Below are 19896 nucleotides of genomic sequence, written 5' to 3'. Positions count from 1 at the left end.
TTATTGTTATCTTACTAATATATTTTTTTATTTTTTTGTTTTGTTTTTGTTTCTGTTTGGGCAAGGGACTTTGTTTTTGTTTTGTCTAAGCAAAGGGAAAAAGAGAGGACATATCAGAAAACAGGCAGACTTTCGGCCCACAGATTATCTGGATGTGGTAACATACACGGACCTTCCCATTCATTACACCAATATTTACTGAACACCTACTGAGATGAAGTTGAGTAGGAACTGAATTAAAAGCATTTGAAATCTGAGTCAAGGGCTGTGTGAACCTTTTTAAAGCCTCAGGTATTCACTGAGCTGAGAACCTGCTCAGAAATCCCAAGTCAGTCTACCCCAAAATAAATTCAAATTTTAGTTATGGTAATAAGAGTTGTGGAACTAGAACTAAATTGTTGTTCGATGACTGCATTTCTTTAAAAATTCCTTTATATTACATTTTCATGTGTTCATAAGACAAAGGTGGTTTGGGGGGTAGAATGTCAGTACTGCTCATTTAATAAAGCTTTTATTTTCATATGTAACAGAATTATTATTGATTGTCACCCTTGTTGCTCTCCGAGGATAAATTCTTATAGCTGGAGGGCTGCCAGTTCACTGCGTGCTGGCATGAGCTAGGGTACTAGGGCTTGGTGACTGAATTACCAAACTTAACAGGCAAGGTGGGTGGCAAACAGGAGGACTTGAGGGAAAATCCTGGGGGCAGGAGTATCGAGTGAGTCTCCCGCTGAGACTGGGTTGCAGAGCATATCCTTATAGGTGACTTCAGATCGCTGGGGGCAGGCGTGGGGTCAGAGATGTTCGACGAAGTGAGGGGTGGAACTTTGCATAATGTGGGGTACAACTTTTTATGATGCCACCTCAGATCTTCTTTAAGGACTGAGGACTGATTGTATTTCTTGTGGAAGCCAGTGAATAGAAAAGATGAGGTCAAGATCGGTTCCAGGTAAAAACAACGAAATACAGATGAAGAGGAGAGGAGATCCCTCAGTAACATACACTGAAAATTAAAAATAAAAAACCCGGGAGAATTATATGTCAAATGCTTTGCCATTTGGTTGTGCTGGGGATTGCTACTGGGCCCATGGGACACTGCTCAAGGCACAGTGGCCTGCCTCTCTAGAATAGCAATCAGAATTTTCTACAAACACATTCAGGGATTAAATCTTTCTAAAGCAGACCTCTATGGGTGGCTTATTAAAAGAAATTACACACACATAATCCTCCACAGAATTTTAAGTCTTGAGGGAGCCCAAAGCTAAATGATTGTGTTTTTTAAGTTGATTGAGAATTTTTTTCTTTTGCAAAACACATAATAAATTCTTAAAAGTCTATTTAATTTTCCGAGTCAGATTTTAAAGGAAAAAAAAAAAAAAAAAACAAAACCCCGAGTGTTTCTATGCAGTCCCTCCTCCATTATCAGATATTTCAGGGATATTCACGCTGTTCTCTTCTCAATCATCTAGACAGCAAATCTCTGAACAGGTGTCTAATCCTAATATGGGGGAGAGTAGGTTGTCTTTAAGCTTCTCAGTCCTTAATGTCAGTAACTTTCCTCTACAGGGCTGTGCTCACTGGGAATGCCCAAGTCTCTACAGGCTTCAAGGAAAAGCAACCTCAGTTGGTAAGAAATTTCTGATTCCAGAAGCGCTTGTTCGTTCGCAGATTGGTAAGTGATTTGCATGCTAGTCCAGGATGTTGGAAATGACTCCCTGATTTCTATCATGAAGGGGGAAGAAATTAGATGATGACAGAATGTATGGGGAAGCTCTTTATAAGGCAGCAACAAAATATAGTTCTCTAGTCTCAACAGCAGACACAGTGAACAAAACCATTTCTGAAAGAGCCACGCGGCAAAGGAAAAGTACTTGCTTATGAAACTGGAATTATTAATAATGAGGTACAGCGATACACCAAATACCGTAAAGATTCATTTTCTTGTATATACTGAGGTGCTGATATTATTTTTTTTTTGAGAGAGAAAGTGAGGGCGTGCGCATGCGCATCCATGAGCAGTGGGGGAGGGGCAAAGGGAGGGAGGGAATCTTGAGCAGGTTTCATGGTCAGTGTGAAGCCTGACACAGGGCTCCTGGGATTGATCTCATGACCCTGAGATCGTAACCTGAGCTGAAATCAAGAGTGGAATGCTCAACCTACTGAGCCATCCAGGAGCACCAAAGTTTTAAAAGGCTCAATTGAACTTACATGATCTTTTAAAAGACTCCATTTCTTTTTGAATATTGCCTGTCTCCCATTCGCCCCTCTCTCCCTGTATCTCCCTGAGACATAGCAGGTGCACAATGGACCTTCTCCTTCTGTCTTCCCACCCTGAACCATTCTTTCATCTCCTCCACCCCTTTCTCCCTTTCTGTACTTCATTCAAGGTGGTTTCCTCAACTATATCTTCCACTGCGCTAATTTTCTCTTCTGATGTGTCTAATATGGTAATTTAACTTATTCAGTGAAATTGTAATGACTGCAATTTCCATTGTCAGACTTTCCATTTCTTTCCAAATCTGCCTATTCTTTATTTCCATGGCACTTTGTTGTTTTGTTGCATGTTCAATGTTTTTTAAAGACCCGCTTGCTCATTCTATTTTTTAGTGTCTGATTTTGTCATCTGTAGTTGTTTTGGAGCTGATTTTTGCCTCTGATAACTCTACCATAAAGTAGCATTCCTTATGTACTTTGTAATATTTTGTTGTGGTGGTTATGAATTCATCTTCCATGGGTTTGGTTGCTTTTCCGAGAGATGTTTCTGTTAAGGACTAAACCATGTCCTCCTCCCCAAACTCAAATATGTTGTAGTCTTAACCCCCAATGTGACAGTATTTAGACATATGACCTTTAAGGAGGTGATTTTTTTAACATTTTTTTAAATTATCTGTATAATCAACATGGGGCTTGAACTCAAACCCTAAGATCAAGAGTTGCACACTCTACCAACTGAGCCAGGGTGCCCCTTAAAGAGGTTATTAACATTAAATAAGGTCATAAGAGTAATCTGATATGACTAATGATGTCCTTATAAGATGTGGAAGAGACACAGGGGAGCCTGGGTGGCTCAGTACGTTATGAATCCAACTCTTGATTTGGCTCAGGTCATAATCTCAGGGTCTTTAGATCAAGCCCTGCTTAAGACTCTCTCTCCCCCATTCCCTCTGCCTTCCTCTAAAAAAAAAAAAAAAAAAAAAAAAGAAAAAAACGCAAGACACACCAAGGATGAGCACACAGAGAGGAAAGGCCATGTGAGAACACAGCAGGAAGCAGCTGTCTGCAAGCCACGCAGAGAGGCCTCAGGAGAAAGCAAACCTGTTAACATCTTGATCTTGGACTTCCAGCCTTATTCTGGTGCTTACGACACCCAGCCTGGGGCATTTTGTTCTGGTAGCCCTAGCAGACTAGCCAGCTTCCGACCCAGAAGCTGTGAAAGTAACCTCACAGAATGCTAGGATTCTGTCAGATTTCTGCAGGTTTCAAGGCTCTGGATGTATTTTTATGTTAATTTACTGGCTTAGAGAGTGCATAGCAAGAAATGGACTTACAGCTAGCTTTCCAGGCATATAGTATAAATTCAGACCTCTCAGGATGTGGCCTAGGTTGGTATCAGTTGCTCTCCAATGATGTCCCTTCCCTGGCTTGTGCCCCATCTTGGGCTCAGTTATAGCAAACATCCTTCTCCTTCCCTGCCAATGAGTGGAGTTTTGCTAACTCTCCTGAGGCTCCAAGCTTTCTGCAGGGGACTGGCTTTAGCCTCCCTGCCCAGTGAGTCTACGGCCTTATTTTTTGCCCCCAGCTCTCCCTCCTCCTCTGCCCATCCTCACATGGCCTTTACCCAAAGCTGAAACCCCCAGAGGTCCCTGCAGCATCGGCTTATACTTTTTGCTTAAGCTTTGGTTTCTTGCTTTCCTTCTGACATCCGGGCAGTTTGTCGTTCCATTGTATACATCACTTCCATGAGTTTGTACTAGGAAGCAAGTCTTTCCAATGGCACATTTGTCTGTCATGTTTGCTTTCTAGTGAGTACTAGAAGGTGGAGATTTTTCTCTAACATTCTAGAAGTAAATTTGTCTTCGTGAAGTAGGACTAAATTTGTCTTCCTAGAGTAAGATTATGCGAGTTAGTTCATAAATTCATCACAACTATTTTTTTTAAAGGTGATATTGTGGGTAGGAGATAAACTGATTCTAGGATGAGTAGCCTTCAATAATGGGATGGCAGCACTATCATCAGGGACCTTATTTCCAGACTTGACATCAGTCATACACACACACTTGCAGTTCTAGAGACAACAAATATAAAAAGTATATGTAAATAGAAAAGCAACAAAAAAGTCTTCATCTTTGTGCTTGTGTTATAATTACAAAGTCACCACCATCTTGTCAGCCTTTAGCACTACAATAGACTGAACGGTGGCCCCCCAAATTCACAGGTTGAAACTCTGACCCAATGTGATGGTATTTGGAGATGCGGCCTTTGAGAGGTACTCAGGGCTAGATGAAGTAGAGCATTTTGAGGTTAGAACCCTCAGAAGAAAATCAGTAGCTTTATAAGAAGAGGAAGACAGATCACTCTCTCCCTCTCAGCCACTTAAAGACACAGGGCAAGTCTATCTGCAAACCAGGGGGAAGGCCCTTCCTAACCAGGAACCGAATCCAGCTGGCACCTGGATCCTGGATTTTCCAACCCCCAGAGAAATAAATGTCCATCACTTAAGCCACTAAGGCCATGGTGTTTTGTTAAAGCAGCCTGAGCAGACTAATACCTCCACATAGCATTCTATAGTTGGAATTCACTTTCTTACCCTCTGTTTATACTTTCCCTACAAACTTACGAGGTAAGGTAATAAATGGTAGTTTGTGATTACCCAAATTCAGAGTATTTAATGTGCAGTCCAGTTTCTGAAACCCATTTTCCCCATTTCGAGCTCTTCAGACTCCAACGCATTCTGAATTATTTTAAGTTTTCCCTCTCATTCAGCTATCTGAGGTTTGATTAACGCATTCAACAGCCCACAGCACCAGACTTCATGCTGGGGGGTGTCAGATGACCTTACTGGTATGAAACCACCGATAAACAGCATGTCCTGGGCATAGGTCAAATGGGTGAAAGTCAGATGGTCAGATGCTTGCAGCATTAAGCCTTCACTTACAACCTGGTTGGTGGGACGATGGAGAAGCACAGTGCTTATGCTCTCTCTCTCTCTCTCTCTCTCTCTCTTTTTTTTTTTTTTTTGAGAGAGAGAGTATGCACATGCTTAGGAGCAGCAGGGAGGCACAGAGGGACAAAGAGAGAGACTCTACAGCAGGCTCCATGGCCAGGACAGAGCACTCCCCATCCAGGGCTCAATCTCACAACCCTGAGATCACTACCAGAGCTGAAATTAAGAGTCTGGCCACTGAACTGGCTGAGCCACCCAGGCGCCCCAGTACAATGCTCTCTTCTACTAAGTCATCATGAACTTCCATTGTGAAGTCTATTGTATGCACAGAATATGTCCATGTTTCCTGTAGCCATCTAATAACCATGACCACAAGGAAGGGGGGTATTGAAGGAATCTATGAATGAAGCTCCAAAAGGAACCAGGTGACTTTCTGCCTTTCTGCCTGTTCCATTCTATAGTTTCAACCTTACCAGTAAATCCAGCTGTCATTAAAGGAGTCCTAGGGACGCCTGGCTGGCTCAGTCAGTAAAGCATGCGATTTTTTAAAAAAGATGTATATATTTATTTTAGAGAGGAGAAAGAGAAAATGCATGAGTGGTAGGGGGTGCCAAGGGAGAGAGAGAATCCTTGAGCAGGGAGCATGACGTGGGGCTGGATCCCAAGACCCTGAGATCATAACCTGAGCCGAAGTCAAGAGTCGGCTGCCTCACAGCGTGCGACTCTAGATCTCACGGTTGAGTTCAAACTCCACACTGGGGGTAGAGATTACTTTTAAAAAAATCATAAAGGAGTCCTTGAAGCTTTAAATTGGCTCATTCTTTCTACTTCCATTTGCAAAGCAAGTGACTTGGTTTAGTTACCCCAATGCCATTCAATTTCCGGAAATGATGACAAAGCAAGTAACACTGTAATTGCGTGAATTTCTTTGTAGAAGAGTTCTCTGCAGCCTGCCTCCTCCAGGAGGGGTCCTGGGCGTCTCCTGGGGCTTCTCTATTGTAGCATCTCAGGGCCCACCCAGCCCCTACTGAATCGACGCCCACAATGTATCGAGATCCCAAGATGAGGATCACACTGGAGTCTGAGAAGCACTGGTTTAATGGTTTACTGGTTTACGGTGTTCTCTCCACCTAATATAAAGTTACCTTTTTTGACTCATTAATAACATCTAGGGAACAAGATGAAAGCTTCCCTAGAAACCTACCTAACATGGCATTTAGATATTCTATTAACAATTAGGAATCACAGTAGGGTCTCCTTTTTCACATATAAGAAAACCTAATATTTAAGTCTATAAATGACTCAGAAAAACTGTTTCCATTTGGATTTAGTAGGAATGAAGCCCCACAATTGCTACATTGGAAACCAAGAACTGCTTCCTTCCAGGTTAATGGGTTTTCCCTCATCAGGCTGTCCTTCTCTCATGTAATCTAGACTTGCCACCACTTATTTATCTTTTTTTTATAACTGTTCTTCGTTTTAATAGGATTATGCATCCTCCCCAAATTAACAGCAATTAGACTCACCTCATGGCGTGTCATGCCAACTCACTCTGCGGCTGTCGGGGCAGGATGAGCTTACTCTTGTCTCAGTAACAGACTCTGACAACCAAAACAAAGCAGCAGGCAAAATACACGAAAAGAATTAACAATAAAGGATCACAGGCGACAAGGACTTCTCACACATGATGGTTGCCTCCGCCTGTTCTACCCGCATGGAAATAACGGTGTCCACTCTGCTAGGACTCGGAACCCTGTGACATGGTCTGCAAGCACGTATTTTTCAGAGAAGTTTTTAAAGAAGACTCTTCCAGAAAAAATAAAGACGACTCTTTAAAAGCCTTGGAAACATTAACATTCTATTTCCAAATCTAATCTATTTAATTTTATTGGAAAACATTTACGTAGCTCATCAGCACACTCTCCGGTACTGAGTAATATTTAGTATGCTGTAATCACAGGAAGGAGAGATTTAGATTAAATGCTGCTTTTTATTACTATTCAATCATCATAAGTTGTTCCACTTTTTATCTTTTTAGTCAACAGATTTCAAAGGTGGGAAAATATCTTCATTTGCAGACATACCTGTATTTATCTCCTATTATATTTTCCATTAGTGTCTACATGAGATTTATTTTCGGTGCTTTCCCAACGAAGTAAATGTGGATCTTCTAAGACCAGATGTTAATAATATAGACAAACATACCCTATCTCTTAGAGATGTCATGAGAATAAATTGGATAATATTTACATGGGGAATTTGACCTCACTAGAGATAGTATATAAATGAAATGTGAAAACAACAACAACAACAAATCTTTAAAGAACAAAAAATTCCATTCAATTGTAGCCAAATTAACTTGACAGGACCAAATTATGTTCCGAGTAAAGGAAAGAGACCTACTAATAGTGCTCCTGCTGGTTGTGAAGAAATGCCAAATCCTAACAATCAATTCCAGGTCTGGCTGAAACCTTACACATTCAGTTTGGAGAGACACAAAACTAGCTCCTTGTCTTTGTCTACGTTTATTATACTCAGCATACCGGTAAAAGCCAGTATCCCAAAGACCATGACTGGTCTCTGCCTATGTTGGAGTGAATGATCAAAATTATTTTTAACCTCTTTCTACGTTTAGTAACATACAAGGATTGTTAATGCAGCACGGATATGAACAGAGATTTAAAGACCTCTATAACATAGCTACATCTAGGCAAACAGTTTTTAATTTGTATTATCTAGAATCAAAAAAGAGCTTTTAGCAGGACAATGGGCAAAGAAGGAATCATACTTACTATTCCAGACTGAAAGGCCAAATTTTCTTAAAGTTACAGGGAAACTGTCATTATATTCTTAGTATTATTTGAGGGACACTGGAAAGTCCCCCAATCCCACGTATTTTTCTAACATTCTGTCACAATGACCCAAATTCTACCATTTTAAATGTGTCTCAGGTGAGTGGGTGGCTCAGTCAGTTAAGTGTGTGCTTTTGGCTCAGGTCATGGTCTCAGAGTCCTGGGATGGAGCCCCTCATCACGCTCCCTGCTCTGTGGGGAGCCTGCTTCTCCCTCTCCCTCTGCCACTCCCCCTGCTTTTGCTCTCTCACTCTTTGTCAAAGAAATAAATAAAATCTTTTAAAGAAAAATGCTTCTGAGTTAAGGAAATGGCTCCATATTCATAGAAAAGGGCAAAATTAAAAATTGCAGGATGATAAAGACACGCAACGATGTAATAAACTAACACATACTGCATACCTACTATGAGCCAGACACCATTTTCCATGCTTTACTATCTCATTTAATTCCCACTTCAGCGCTATAAAATAGGTGCCATTGTTATTCCAGTGTTCAAGCTACGGCACAGGGAGGTTAAGAAGTTTGCCCAAGATTACACAGACTACAAATGGCATAGCTGGACCCCCACCCTGGCGGCCTGACTCTAGATTCCTGCTGGGAACCAACAGGTCTACCTACAAGTGTAGGAGATAGCACTATACGATACATTACTGGCTTTAAAAAAAAACATATTTATTTATTTAAGTAATCTCTGTGCCCAACGTCGGGCTTGAACTCACAATTCCAAGCACAAAACTCCTGCACCCAGGTCGCCCCTACGTTACCGTTTTAAAACGAATCAAATGATACTTTGCAATGATGGATACAAAGAGAAAAAATGTGAAAGCTGAAAATGTTTACACTGTGTTTAGAGCCATTGTTGCCTTTCTTCCAGGAAAGCCCAGATTTTCGCATTAGGGCAAGCCTTACCTTTCCATTTTGAACAGAAGACTCATGAACAGCAAGCACTCATCGTAGCATCTTCTTGGGTTGAAACCTAGCACCAAGAAGGCAGTACTAGATACCATGCCCAACGGAGAGCTCCGTTGTGGAGCCTTGGGTAGAAATGAGACATGCAACATGGAGATGAACTCAGAGATGTAAATTTCAGAGGAGCTTCCATCCCGTGAGGTGAGTAACTGTATAACATGACGGCAAACTTCTGTAGCTAAGAGGCCACCATGAATCTTTAAATGCATAGCAGCTTCTTGATACATACAATGTAAAAAAGGCCTTCAAAATTGTTCTCTGACATCCAAAGTAGGTGCTGTCCATGTTTTTTGTTTTGTTTTCGCCCATAAAACACAGTTTTTAAAAAGAGATGAACTGATATTCTGGTTTCCCTGCTCCTAACAGAACACCGTAATATGGTTAAGTACAGACTATTCCGTAGCAACAGAGACTGTGTACCAGGTATGAACCCTATGTACCTCCCTTGAAGGAAGCTTTAAGGTTATAACAGACAAATTCAAAATAAAGCCTATGATCCCATCACCCTGAAGCCTGCTTCCCCAATGAGCTCAAGAAAGGATTCATTGACAAATGACTCACCATGGCTTCCTATAGCTCATTTCTTTGCCTTCCTTTTTCTTTAAATGGCACTTCAGCCTTAATAGTTACAAAGGTTTCAAGAGAGGGGACTAGCGCCACCTGAAAAAGAGAAGCCAAAAATCCAATACAATCATGGTTTGCACAAGTTCAGCTCTGGGCTTACTGAATAGCACTGAGGGGGTAGTGGTTTCTCTACCTCGAGACCAAAGGCATTCATTCCCGCCACCTTTCACTGCTTTATTTAGTGCCTTTCCACTCTCTGAGCATTCCGTGAACCCTGACTGACTGCCTGTTAGCTCTACTTCTAAAATCAGTATTTTGCATAAGGGGAAAGGTAACCTGGGGGGGAGGAGATCTTGAAATGTTTTCCTAAGTATGAATAAGAAACACGCTAGGAAGCCACGGAAAGTAGTGGCTAAAGGAAGTGCCAACTGGGCTTACGCGGATATCATTGCGTATGCAAACTATAATTACATCCCCCGAACACTTGCCTGGGTAGAGTGGGTCCCTCCATTTGCTCACCCCAGTTAGGCAGGAGGCACTGCCTAGGGCCGGAGAGTAATCTATCCACTATTGTTTTGGTGTGGGGAAAAGTGACTGCTCTGTGCGAGGAACACTGGGCTTTGTTTTTTAGCATGCAGAGCTAGGCTGGCGGACACTATTGATTGTGCTTGGGAGAGAGGAAGTTAATGATATGTTATGAGTTTATGTACTATATTTCATCCCTATTCGGGTTTAAACAGCATCCTCCTCCAAATATTCTACTCTAAAGGTTGCAGGCTGAAAAGTGAAACAGATGGTCCAGTTTTATATTTCTTTTCCTTTAGAATTTCTTATGCAGCTCAGGGACCTCATTCTTCGGGGATCTCAAATTATATTTCAGCCCATTAAATGTGTATCAGTTTTGATACTCAGATGGTGCATAAGAACGATTCAAAATCCGCATGGCCACAGCCTTTGCTGGTTCTTAGTATGCCCTGTGCTGTTCATTTTAATTGAAAATATTCTAAAAGCAAGATTGATGTGTTTTCTATCCCCCTAAAATAGAAGCAGGTTCTGGGCTCATAATTGAGCACTCATAAGGCCCCTCTCCTTATTAACATGCCCTCTCTAATTTGTGCCTCTGTTTGTACAATATAAATGGCCTTTAACGGCCCTTCACTCATACAATGGTCTCACTAACCCAAAGAAAATTAGTAGCAGGCAAAAGCCTATTTTTACTGACACAGAGACAAAAATGCTAATTACCTTAAAATATTCTCAAGTGTATATCTTTGGCATCCTTCCAGGCAAGGCTCAAAAGTTTTTTTTTTTTTCCTCTGTTATTTACTAGTTATAGGGTAAGTTGTTTTTGTTTTATATTCAGGCTGATACATAAGTAGGTTTATATTTATAATTAGAAATCTTTATTTGTGGTCCAGAGTACTGGTGATAGGTAAAGCATTTGGTTTGCTTTCAACCTGCTCGTGGGTACACTTGAGAGAGTTGTCCATTTTGATAATTATGTTTTGTGCTATTTTTGTTAAGGCACTCGGAGACATTTGCAGAAAAATATAATACCTAAAAATCTGAATTTATTTGAACATATTAACCACCACAAACTATTAATGTTTCCCTGGAATCTCTTTTAATCCTTTTCTGATAATTAAATTTGTTTGTCCATGTTTACTATCTGAAGCGCTCCTTCAGTTCCAAAATGGTTTTATTTATTTATTTATTTATTTATTAAAGATTTTATTTATTTGTCAGAGAGAGAGAGAATGAGCACAGGCAGACAGAATGGCAGGCAGAGGCTGAGGGAGAAGCAGGCTCCCCGCTGAGCAAGGAGTCCGATGTGGGACTCGATCCCAGGGCGCCGGGATCATGACCTGAGCCGAAGGCAGTTGCTTAACCAACTGAGCCACCCAGGCGTCCCTCCAAAATGGTTTTAAAACTGAAACCCTGGATGTACAAAATAAGTAATAATCAAGAAAATTAAATGCGACTCACTAAATTATAATACCAGGTGTGCTGATGATACTGATATACAGAAAATGAGCTTTTCATCATTTATGTGACAAATTCTTATTGAGGAGATATCTTTAGAATATCTTGCTAGGTCCGGCTTATAAAAAGAAATAAATAAGAAATAATAAAACGTCCTTGAGGAAGTTTCAAAATCAAGTTTGGAGGAAAAAGATGTATCTGTACTAAAAATTAAAGAAGTACAGACATATAGTAACATTGGAAGGCAGCAGAATAGGAGAGCACATATGTCGGTGAAAGATGAAATGGTAATTAATGACAAAAAACAAGTAGGGTCTAGCTCAATAACAAGCAATCAACCCAGTTTTTTTAAAACTAGGCAAAAGAGGGGCGCCTGGGTGGCTCAGTGGGTTAAGCCGCTGCCTTCGGCTCAGGTCATGATCTCAGGGTCCTGGGATCGAGCCCCACATCGGGCTCTCTGCTCAGCAGGGAGCCTGCTTCCCTCTCTCTCTCTCTGCCTGCCTCTCCGTCTACTTGTGATCTCTCTCTGTCAAATAAATAAATAAAATCTTAAAAAAAAAAAAACTAGGCAAAAGATCTGAATAGAGATTTCAAAAAAAAAAAAAAAAGATATACGAATGACAAACACACACATGAAAAGATGCTCAACATCATTAATTGTTAAGGAAATACAAATCCAAACCGTCATGAGACATCACTCCACACCCACCAGGATGGCTGTCATCAAAAAGACAGATAGTAACAAGTGTTGGCAAGGATGTGGCGGTGACGTCGGAACCCCTGCACATTGCTGATGGGAATATAAGATGATATGGCCACTTTGGATAGCAGATGGGCAGTTCCTTAAAAATGTAAACATAAACTTACCATAAACCCCAACAATTCACTCCTAGGAATCTACCCAAGAGAAATGAAAACAGATGTCCAGACAAAGATACGTACGTGAATGTTCATAGCAGCATTTTTCGAATAGTCAGACACTCAAAACAAACCAAATGTTAACGGAATAGTATTCAGCGATAACAAGGAACCAAGTACCGATATATGTTACAACATAGATGAATGTCAAAAACATAAACTATATGAAGGAAGCCAGATCCAAAAGACTCCATTCATGTGAAATGTCCAGAAAAGGCAAATGTATAGAAATAGTTGGCGCGTCAGTGTTTTCTTGGGGCCGGGGTGTGAAAAGGGATAAACGGCAAAAGGGCAAACGGGAATTTACTGGGGTCATGGAAATGTCCTAAAACTGGATTCTAGCGATGGTTGCACGGCCCTATACATCTACTCAAAATCAATCAGTGTGCACTCACGGTGAGCGGAATTTAGGGTATGTAAAATCTATATCAATAAAGCTACTGCAGAAAAATCCAGGTTAAGTGTCCTACGTGTTCATAAGAGTGGGTGGAAGCAATAATCTGAATTTTTGGTCTTTGCTTCCATGCTGAAATGTAACTCAAACATGTACCTGTACCAATAAATGGGAAGAGATCGTCACAGTTTGCAACATCCCTTACAATTTTCACCCAATTTGCTCTTCGCACCAATCCTGCGAGGCAGGGCAAGCAAGTGTTCCAGGATCTACACTAAGCGCTACTCTTTTTCCGGAGGAAACTTCAAATGCTGTATCAATGATGTCATTTAAAAACCGAGGCCATCCTATTTATAACATAATCTGAATAAGCCAGGTAACAAATAACAAACAGGACATTACCCCAAGTTCCCCCAGATGCTTTTCCAAAGTTGAGTGTCTTCCATTTGCCAAACTGTACAGAGCAACAGGGAACCACCGCCGGGAGACTCACTCCTCTCATTCCACTCGCGGTTGACAGACGTGTGCCTCACGGAAGCCTGTGCTGCTTGGTCTCTCGGAAGCATGTGCATTTACACAGACTGAAATGCATGTCGTATCACTGTATATACAACTAGGCACACAACGACTAACATAAGCGAAGATGCCAAAAAGCCAAAAATGGAAACCATCGTATCGATCTGGTTCACAGCGAATCCTCCTTCAGTATTTCTCTTGAAAGCTCAGAAGGAGCAAAAACAAACGAATCCAACGTCGCCTGAAGCAGAAAACGACATGTTTAAGGAATGGGACTTATAAATAAAATGTCCAATTAGGTCATTTGGAAAGGCATGTGGAGTAGGCACAAATATGCTTAGACGAGTTCAAAACCACACGAAGCTCCCTTATTTCGATCATGGGCGTGTGACACAAACTCAGAATCCTTTGCCGCCAGTGCAGGACTGAAAGCTCTGGGTTTATGAGAAGGTTGGCCCATGGGATGAGCTCTCCCCACTTTCTGCCCAAGGAGTTAGGTGGGAAAGGAGCTCTCGATGCGGACAGCGGCCCGAGTCAGCTACACCAGAGTTTCAGCCTGCCCGTCCCAGCCTCGCGTTTGCTGATGAGTTTCAGTATATGCTACGCAACCCACCCCCCTACTTCCCAAAGAAGGCACAGACGCTTGGCGTACCTTAGTGTTCTTTGTCTCCCCACATGACCTCCTAAAATCCTTTTGCAGTGACTTGTATTTCTTAAGGATGTTTCCAGGATCTGTGATCTAAGATGAGCTGTGCCTCCTGACTATGACTTCAGACTAGCTGAGCCTAAACAAACGTACAAATCATCGGTTTCAGTTGATGGTTCTTTTGATATTTGCAAGCTGTAAAAATTTCATATAAATGTGTGCAATGCATCCCACAGGGTAGCAGAGAAAGCATAGGACTCAGGCCAAGAGACTTGTGCTGGGGTCTGGAATGAACTCCTGTGACCTTGGTGATCTCCCTCAACTTCCAAGACCTCAGTGGTCTCAACTGCAAATAAATCACCTTTTTTGGATGAAAGAGCCTTAAAGTTCTAATCATAAGTTGACAATCATTTCTTGAGATGCTATCGTTATTTGACAACATAGAAATACTTAGCTCAATAATTTCATTGAGGTCATATGTCTCTTGGCCTAACATGCCTCCGGCCTGGTCTGAACTTCCAGGACACAACTGAGAATCTAAAAATTCACAGACACAGAATGCATCTGCCCTAGGATAAAATGCCACAGAAGTTGCACCTTGAGGGGAAGAATGATGAAGATGGGAACCAGATATGAATTGAATGGTACTTCACAGACACATACGGGTACAAGGAAGAGGTATGTCATCCCCAACAGGCTTTTATTTATTTTCTTTTTAATGAGTCTGACAATACTTCACTGGCTTTCACGGTCCCCCATGCCCTGCTCTTCCTCAAAAGTGCTTCTGTGGCCCTTCTGAGGGCCTAAACCTGTACCCCCATTGCCCCCTCAACACTTTTTGTTTTTATCTGTTTCATTTATTTGTCTTCTACTCAATATTTTGTTCAGGAAAGAGCACACGGATCAACCTCATCTGAAAACCACCTGATCATCAAGGTAAACGATTTCACTTAAATGGTGTACTTTCTAAAAAGTGTTATATCTACCGTTTAAAACAGAAGTCATCTCACAAGTGGTTCCAGCAAAGACTAATGGCTAGAAAGTAATTTTTCATTTATGGTTTTAGAAAAGACTATAAATGACATGCTATATTTAATTTTAGAGTCCCTGTGCACATCATTACATACTTTAATAACTATACAAATATTAATATTTGATACAAGGGATCTTCTAAATTATGGCACAATCATCACTCTGGATTGATAGAGTGCGAAGCGGGAAAACCCTGTTTAGACCATCGCAGGAGGACAGAGCGCGTTTAATGAAACAAGTTTGATGGTCTGGTCATCATGATACTGATGGATATTTGGTGCAACCTAATCTTTGTCAAAAAGAATTTTGGGAAAAGAAACAATCAGGAACTTCGATTGCTTCCTCCAACCCTCACCCCCCTCCCTCTGCCCCTGTGTCTGGTTCACCCATCTTTTCTATGAATGGTCCCTTGGTCTGCTGGTTATAATAAGTTCTTTCTGCACCATGATTCAAGTAATTAAGAGCTGGCTGTCACATTATTTTTTAAGGACACGTCAATGTTGATTTGTAAGGGTGTCCTGAGGATGAAAGTGATATTGTCAAAACAAACATTCTGCACAAATCTAAGCTGACCCCAAAGACAGCAACTAATTCTCACTGTTTTCTGTTTCCCTTATCTTTATGGGGAATCATAGTCAGTCCCGATTCCCTAATGTTTCTATATTTCCAGCAAAATAGTTGTCCGAGTCCTAAGTAAAAGACTACCCCACTTTGAATATCGTTGACTTTTCTAATTGGTCTGATTGACCCAGAGAACGTAACCAAAGAGTAAAAACAAAACGCAATGTGAGGGCCATTCCCCCATGCTTCTGAATCTCTTTATCACCCAGATAGGTTCTTTGTTACAGAGAGATTTTATAAAAAATAAATAATTTCAGCCAAAGGGCTTTCTCATTTCTGTTCCCTGAAAGTCTGTATTTTCCCCATAATAACAGATGGATTTAGATTCCTCTATAAAATGCTTTGGGGACCACTGAGATATAAAAATGACCAGTCTATTGGAATAAAGTAGAAAGGGGTGCTTTCCTCTTTGCGGAAGGCCCTCCAGGAAATAACAGGAGGTGGACGAGCAGCTGGTGTCACCATGACGCTCACTGCAGAATGTCTTGGAGAGTCATGAGAATGGAGTCATTTCTCAGCTGTTTGCAAACCCCATGGAGCTGACAGCATGATACACTCATCAGTTTGGCCTTGTCTATCTTTTGGGTCTGGCTTCCGGTAGGTTTAGATCACAGTACAAAGCAGAATGGGAGAGAGTTCCTTTATTTTTGATGGGTGGTTCACTTCCTCCTACTTTCTCTTTTCGTTTTCTTCCCGCAATATAGCCCCGACTTTTTCTAGGTGCCCATCTCTTCAAAAGGCCGACGTTCATAAACAACAAACTTGTTCCGTAGGGAGCTGATACTTCCATGGTTCACACTCCCACCTACTTTTGTCCTTGTTATTATGGGAACCTGATTTGAGTGGGCAGACAGATAGTCCAGAACAGGATCTGGTGTGATTGTGGGGCCATCCCGGGGCTTTGGAACGAAGCCACCTTAAGTCCCCACCCTTCTGTTGCTCTACGTTCCCCTCCTGTCTCAACCTACATGCACGGCCCAGGGTCTCTGTGTTCGCCCTGGGGAAACGGTCCGGCACAACCTGGAAAATTATACCAAATGGCATCTCTGCAACCAGGTTTCAAAAACACGTTGGTTGCTACAGCGGCAGAACATTTGCAAGCTGACAGGCCAGAGGGGAAAAACAGGAATTACCGAATATCCCCAACACCATAATGTTGTAAGAGTCTTAGAAACAGCTCTTTTGCTGGAAATGCAAAAACATGAGAGAGTTGGGACAAAGTAGGGTTCCACATGAAGATAAAGAAAACAGAACAGCAAGAATTAATTGCTTTCTTCAGGATCAACTTAGATCTGTGCAGAATGTTCGTTCTGACGATATCCTATCACTTTAATCCTAAGGACTCCATCCAAATTGGTGGCAAAGCTCTGAAGCATTGCTTCTCTTTGAACATTAGCTCGCCAGGCTACTGCAGATGAGAAGGGGGAAGGTGGAGTGGGGGAGGGAGTGAACAGGTCTCCCACGCCCGCAGCCCCCAGTTCACAGTGCCCGCTTTCCTCCTCATTCAAGGCCAGCCTGATACTCAGCCGGGAAGCCTTGTGCTCTGGGACTTTTGCCGCAAAAGGCAGGCGACACCACATAGCTCTAAGTGGCAAACTTGCCGGACTGCTCCTGCCGCAGAGAAGAAAGTTCCACAAACAACCCCCGGCTCCCTCCAGCCAGGTCTCGTTACACCTGGTTTCCCAAGAGCCGACTGCTTAGCCGACCTTAATAATCTCAGAGGAACGCAGGGGCAGGAGGCGGGATTCCAACTCCCTTTGCCCTAATTTATGGAGGTCTTTAGAAGTAGAAAATAAAACTTTGAACTCAGCTCATCTGAAGCTTTATGATTCAGGTGTCCCACTTGCCTTTAGGGGCACCAAAGATCACTGAAGTTAGAGACGCGAAAACTTCTGGGAGCTGCAGAACAGGAAAGCGTGTCCAGACCCGACCCAGCTGGTTCTCGTACCACATTCACTTGGCAAGAGGAGCAGAAGGCCGGCTCTGCCCTTGTCCTGCTCTGATGGATAGCATCTCCCTTCCCCACCTTGCCCTTTAATCCTCTGTCCTCGACAGACTTCCTGCGGCTAGGAAGAAGTGACCCTGTGGCCAAGGGAGCAAAAAGACAGAGAGAAAGGAGAGGGAAAGAAGGAAATGAAAGCAGCTTCGGATAAAGGGTTGCAGAGAAAAGGAAGTCAAGGGTGAAGTCATTTCCATTCCCTAGTATGGAAACCTGGGGTTTAAGGAGCAGGTCCTGCAAGGTGCTGGTCTGGGTGACCTTACACCAACAACACAGCCTAGGAAGGCCTTCTGCTTGTCTGCCTGGGCAGGTGTTTGGCTTTTTGTTTTAATATTTATTTATTTTAGAGAGCAAGAGCGAGGGGGGGGGGGAGGCGGGGAGGGGGGAGGGAGAGAGAATCTTAAGCAGGCTCCCCGCTGAGCAGGACCCCCCCCCCCCCCCCCCCCCCCCCCGCAAACACACACAGGGGTCTGGATTTCAGAACACTGAGATCATGACCTGACCCCAAACCAAGAGTGGGAAGCCTAACCCACTGAGCCACCCAGGTGCCCCCCTGGGCAAGTATTTGCAGCAACCCCACTGGGCTGTGTGAGGACTCAGCCAGCTAATTTTTGTGCATGTGCCCAGTCTGGGGCGCCGTCCTGGTAGGTGATGAATTTAATTCTGAAAGTGAGATCCCATAATTATTCAACCGAAAGCAATTTAGTGAAATTTAGAAAAATTTTACAGTAGATGTGGTCCTTTCAGTTACAGGGAAAGCCAGGCCCCAAAGGAAGGGGCGGTTTTGGCCTTGGCTCAGGTGAGGTAGACTTCTCTCCTCTGCCCTAGGAAGTCGAAGCTTCCAGGCTGTTCCGGAGGCGGACCTCGCTCTTCTTCCTGGGGACGCCTGGAGCAAGGGCCGCCTTCAGACCATCCTTGCGGCCGAATTCGGCTGCTAAGCACGTTCCTCGGACAGGAGGCGCCCTTATTGGCAATTCCTACGGGCCCGGGGTGCGAGCCAGTGTGTGCTGCTGGGGGTGGGGGCAGGGTTTGGGTTTGGAAATTACCTAGGCTCCTTAGGGGTCCTGATTAGCAATGCAGAAAGAGTGCACGTGTGCGGAGGCCCGCGGACGCGCGGGGCAGAGGCCGGCTGCCTTCCCAGGCTCCCCGAGTATCGGCCAGCCCTCCTCTGCCACATCCTGGGGTAGGCTGACCCGGGAACCGGTTTCGCTCCTCCCAGCACCCGCTCGGGCGGGGAGCGCGGTGGCGGGGCGGGCGGGGCGGGGGAGCAGCCGCGGGCCGCGCGGCCCCGGGCCCAGCGGCCCCACCCCCGCGCGGCCCGCTCCTTTCCCGGGAAGCGTCTGGAACGCAGGCACTGGCTTGCGAACACAGGACGGCTCTCCCCCAGGGTGTGCGGTGTGTAAACAAGATTGTTGTCAATCGAGTCGCGTCCGTGCGTTGCACGAACCCCCACGGTGGATTCTCGGGGATGAGGAAAGTCTCATTTTTTGCTGGGAACACACGGATACCCACCCCCTCACTTACATCTTTGTTAATTTCTGGGTCGTGTAACCTTTTCCAGAGCCACTCTTTGGAGTTTCCCCCTCCAGCCTGCCTTTTTTTGATTATCTTTTCCGCTCTTGTAACCCTACATTTCCCACACGCTGGAACTGCTGAGATCATGTGGTCGGGAGGTAGAATTTCCCAGGGTTTCAAACGAGAGCTTTTAACCCAAATTTGTGGTGGATGGATACAAGAAAAGACGAGAACTTCTCCAGACTTTCCGGCCATGAAGACAGAACGTGGGTCCGTTCGGTTTACCTGCCTTTGATATTGGCCGAGCTGTGGCCTCACCCCAGGGTGTAGTCACTTGGGACAGGTCACCCCTTATTACTCCTGGAGGAGATAGCTGTATTTCACTGGGGACGAAATGATTTATGTGCACCATTTAAATAGTGTTTCAGAGCTCTGAGGCATGCAAAATGCAGCATAACTGGAAGGTACAGTGTACTTAAGGGAAAATGTGGAATGCACTGAATGTTTTCTTTTCCTTCTTCTAAAGCTAGTTTAAATCTATTTCACTGACGAAACCGTTTAACCATGTGCAAATGTGTCATTCTGCCTCTACAAAGTCGGCCAGGGTTGGGATGATGGGCTTCAGCAAGGCTGGAAATGTGGCTTTAGTCATCCAGGGCCTCTGTCCTGAGCCACGGAGCTTCCCCTACATCTAGAATTGGCTGGAAAAATAAAATGACTACA

At 43.4% G+C, this 19896-nt stretch overlaps 1 long non-coding RNA gene across 3 annotated transcripts; it reads right to left on the bottom strand.

Moving 5' to 3' along the window:
• Positions 1–5765: 5765 nt before the first annotated feature.
• On the bottom strand, positions 5766–18974 carry LOC125101923 (uncharacterized). Of its 3 annotated transcripts, none has more exons than XR_007127972.1 (4): positions 18705–18974; positions 9547–9645; positions 6691–6765; positions 5766–6332 (listed from the first exon to the last, which is right to left on the bottom strand). It is a non-coding gene; the product is annotated as an uncharacterized LOC125101923 (long non-coding RNA). The 3 variants fall into 3 exon arrangements; XR_007127973.1 differs by having other exon boundaries at positions 5766–6188; positions 18705–18940; XR_007127974.1 differs by having other exon boundaries at positions 5766–5919; positions 18705–18940.
• Positions 18975–19896: the final 922 nt, after the last annotated feature.

Source organism: Lutra lutra, chromosome 6 (genome assembly GCF_902655055.1).
Source record: "Lutra lutra chromosome 6, mLutLut1.2, whole genome shotgun sequence".
NCBI lineage: Eukaryota > Metazoa > Chordata > Mammalia > Carnivora > Mustelidae > Lutra > Lutra lutra.
This window is presented reverse-complemented; position numbering and strand designations above follow the sequence as displayed.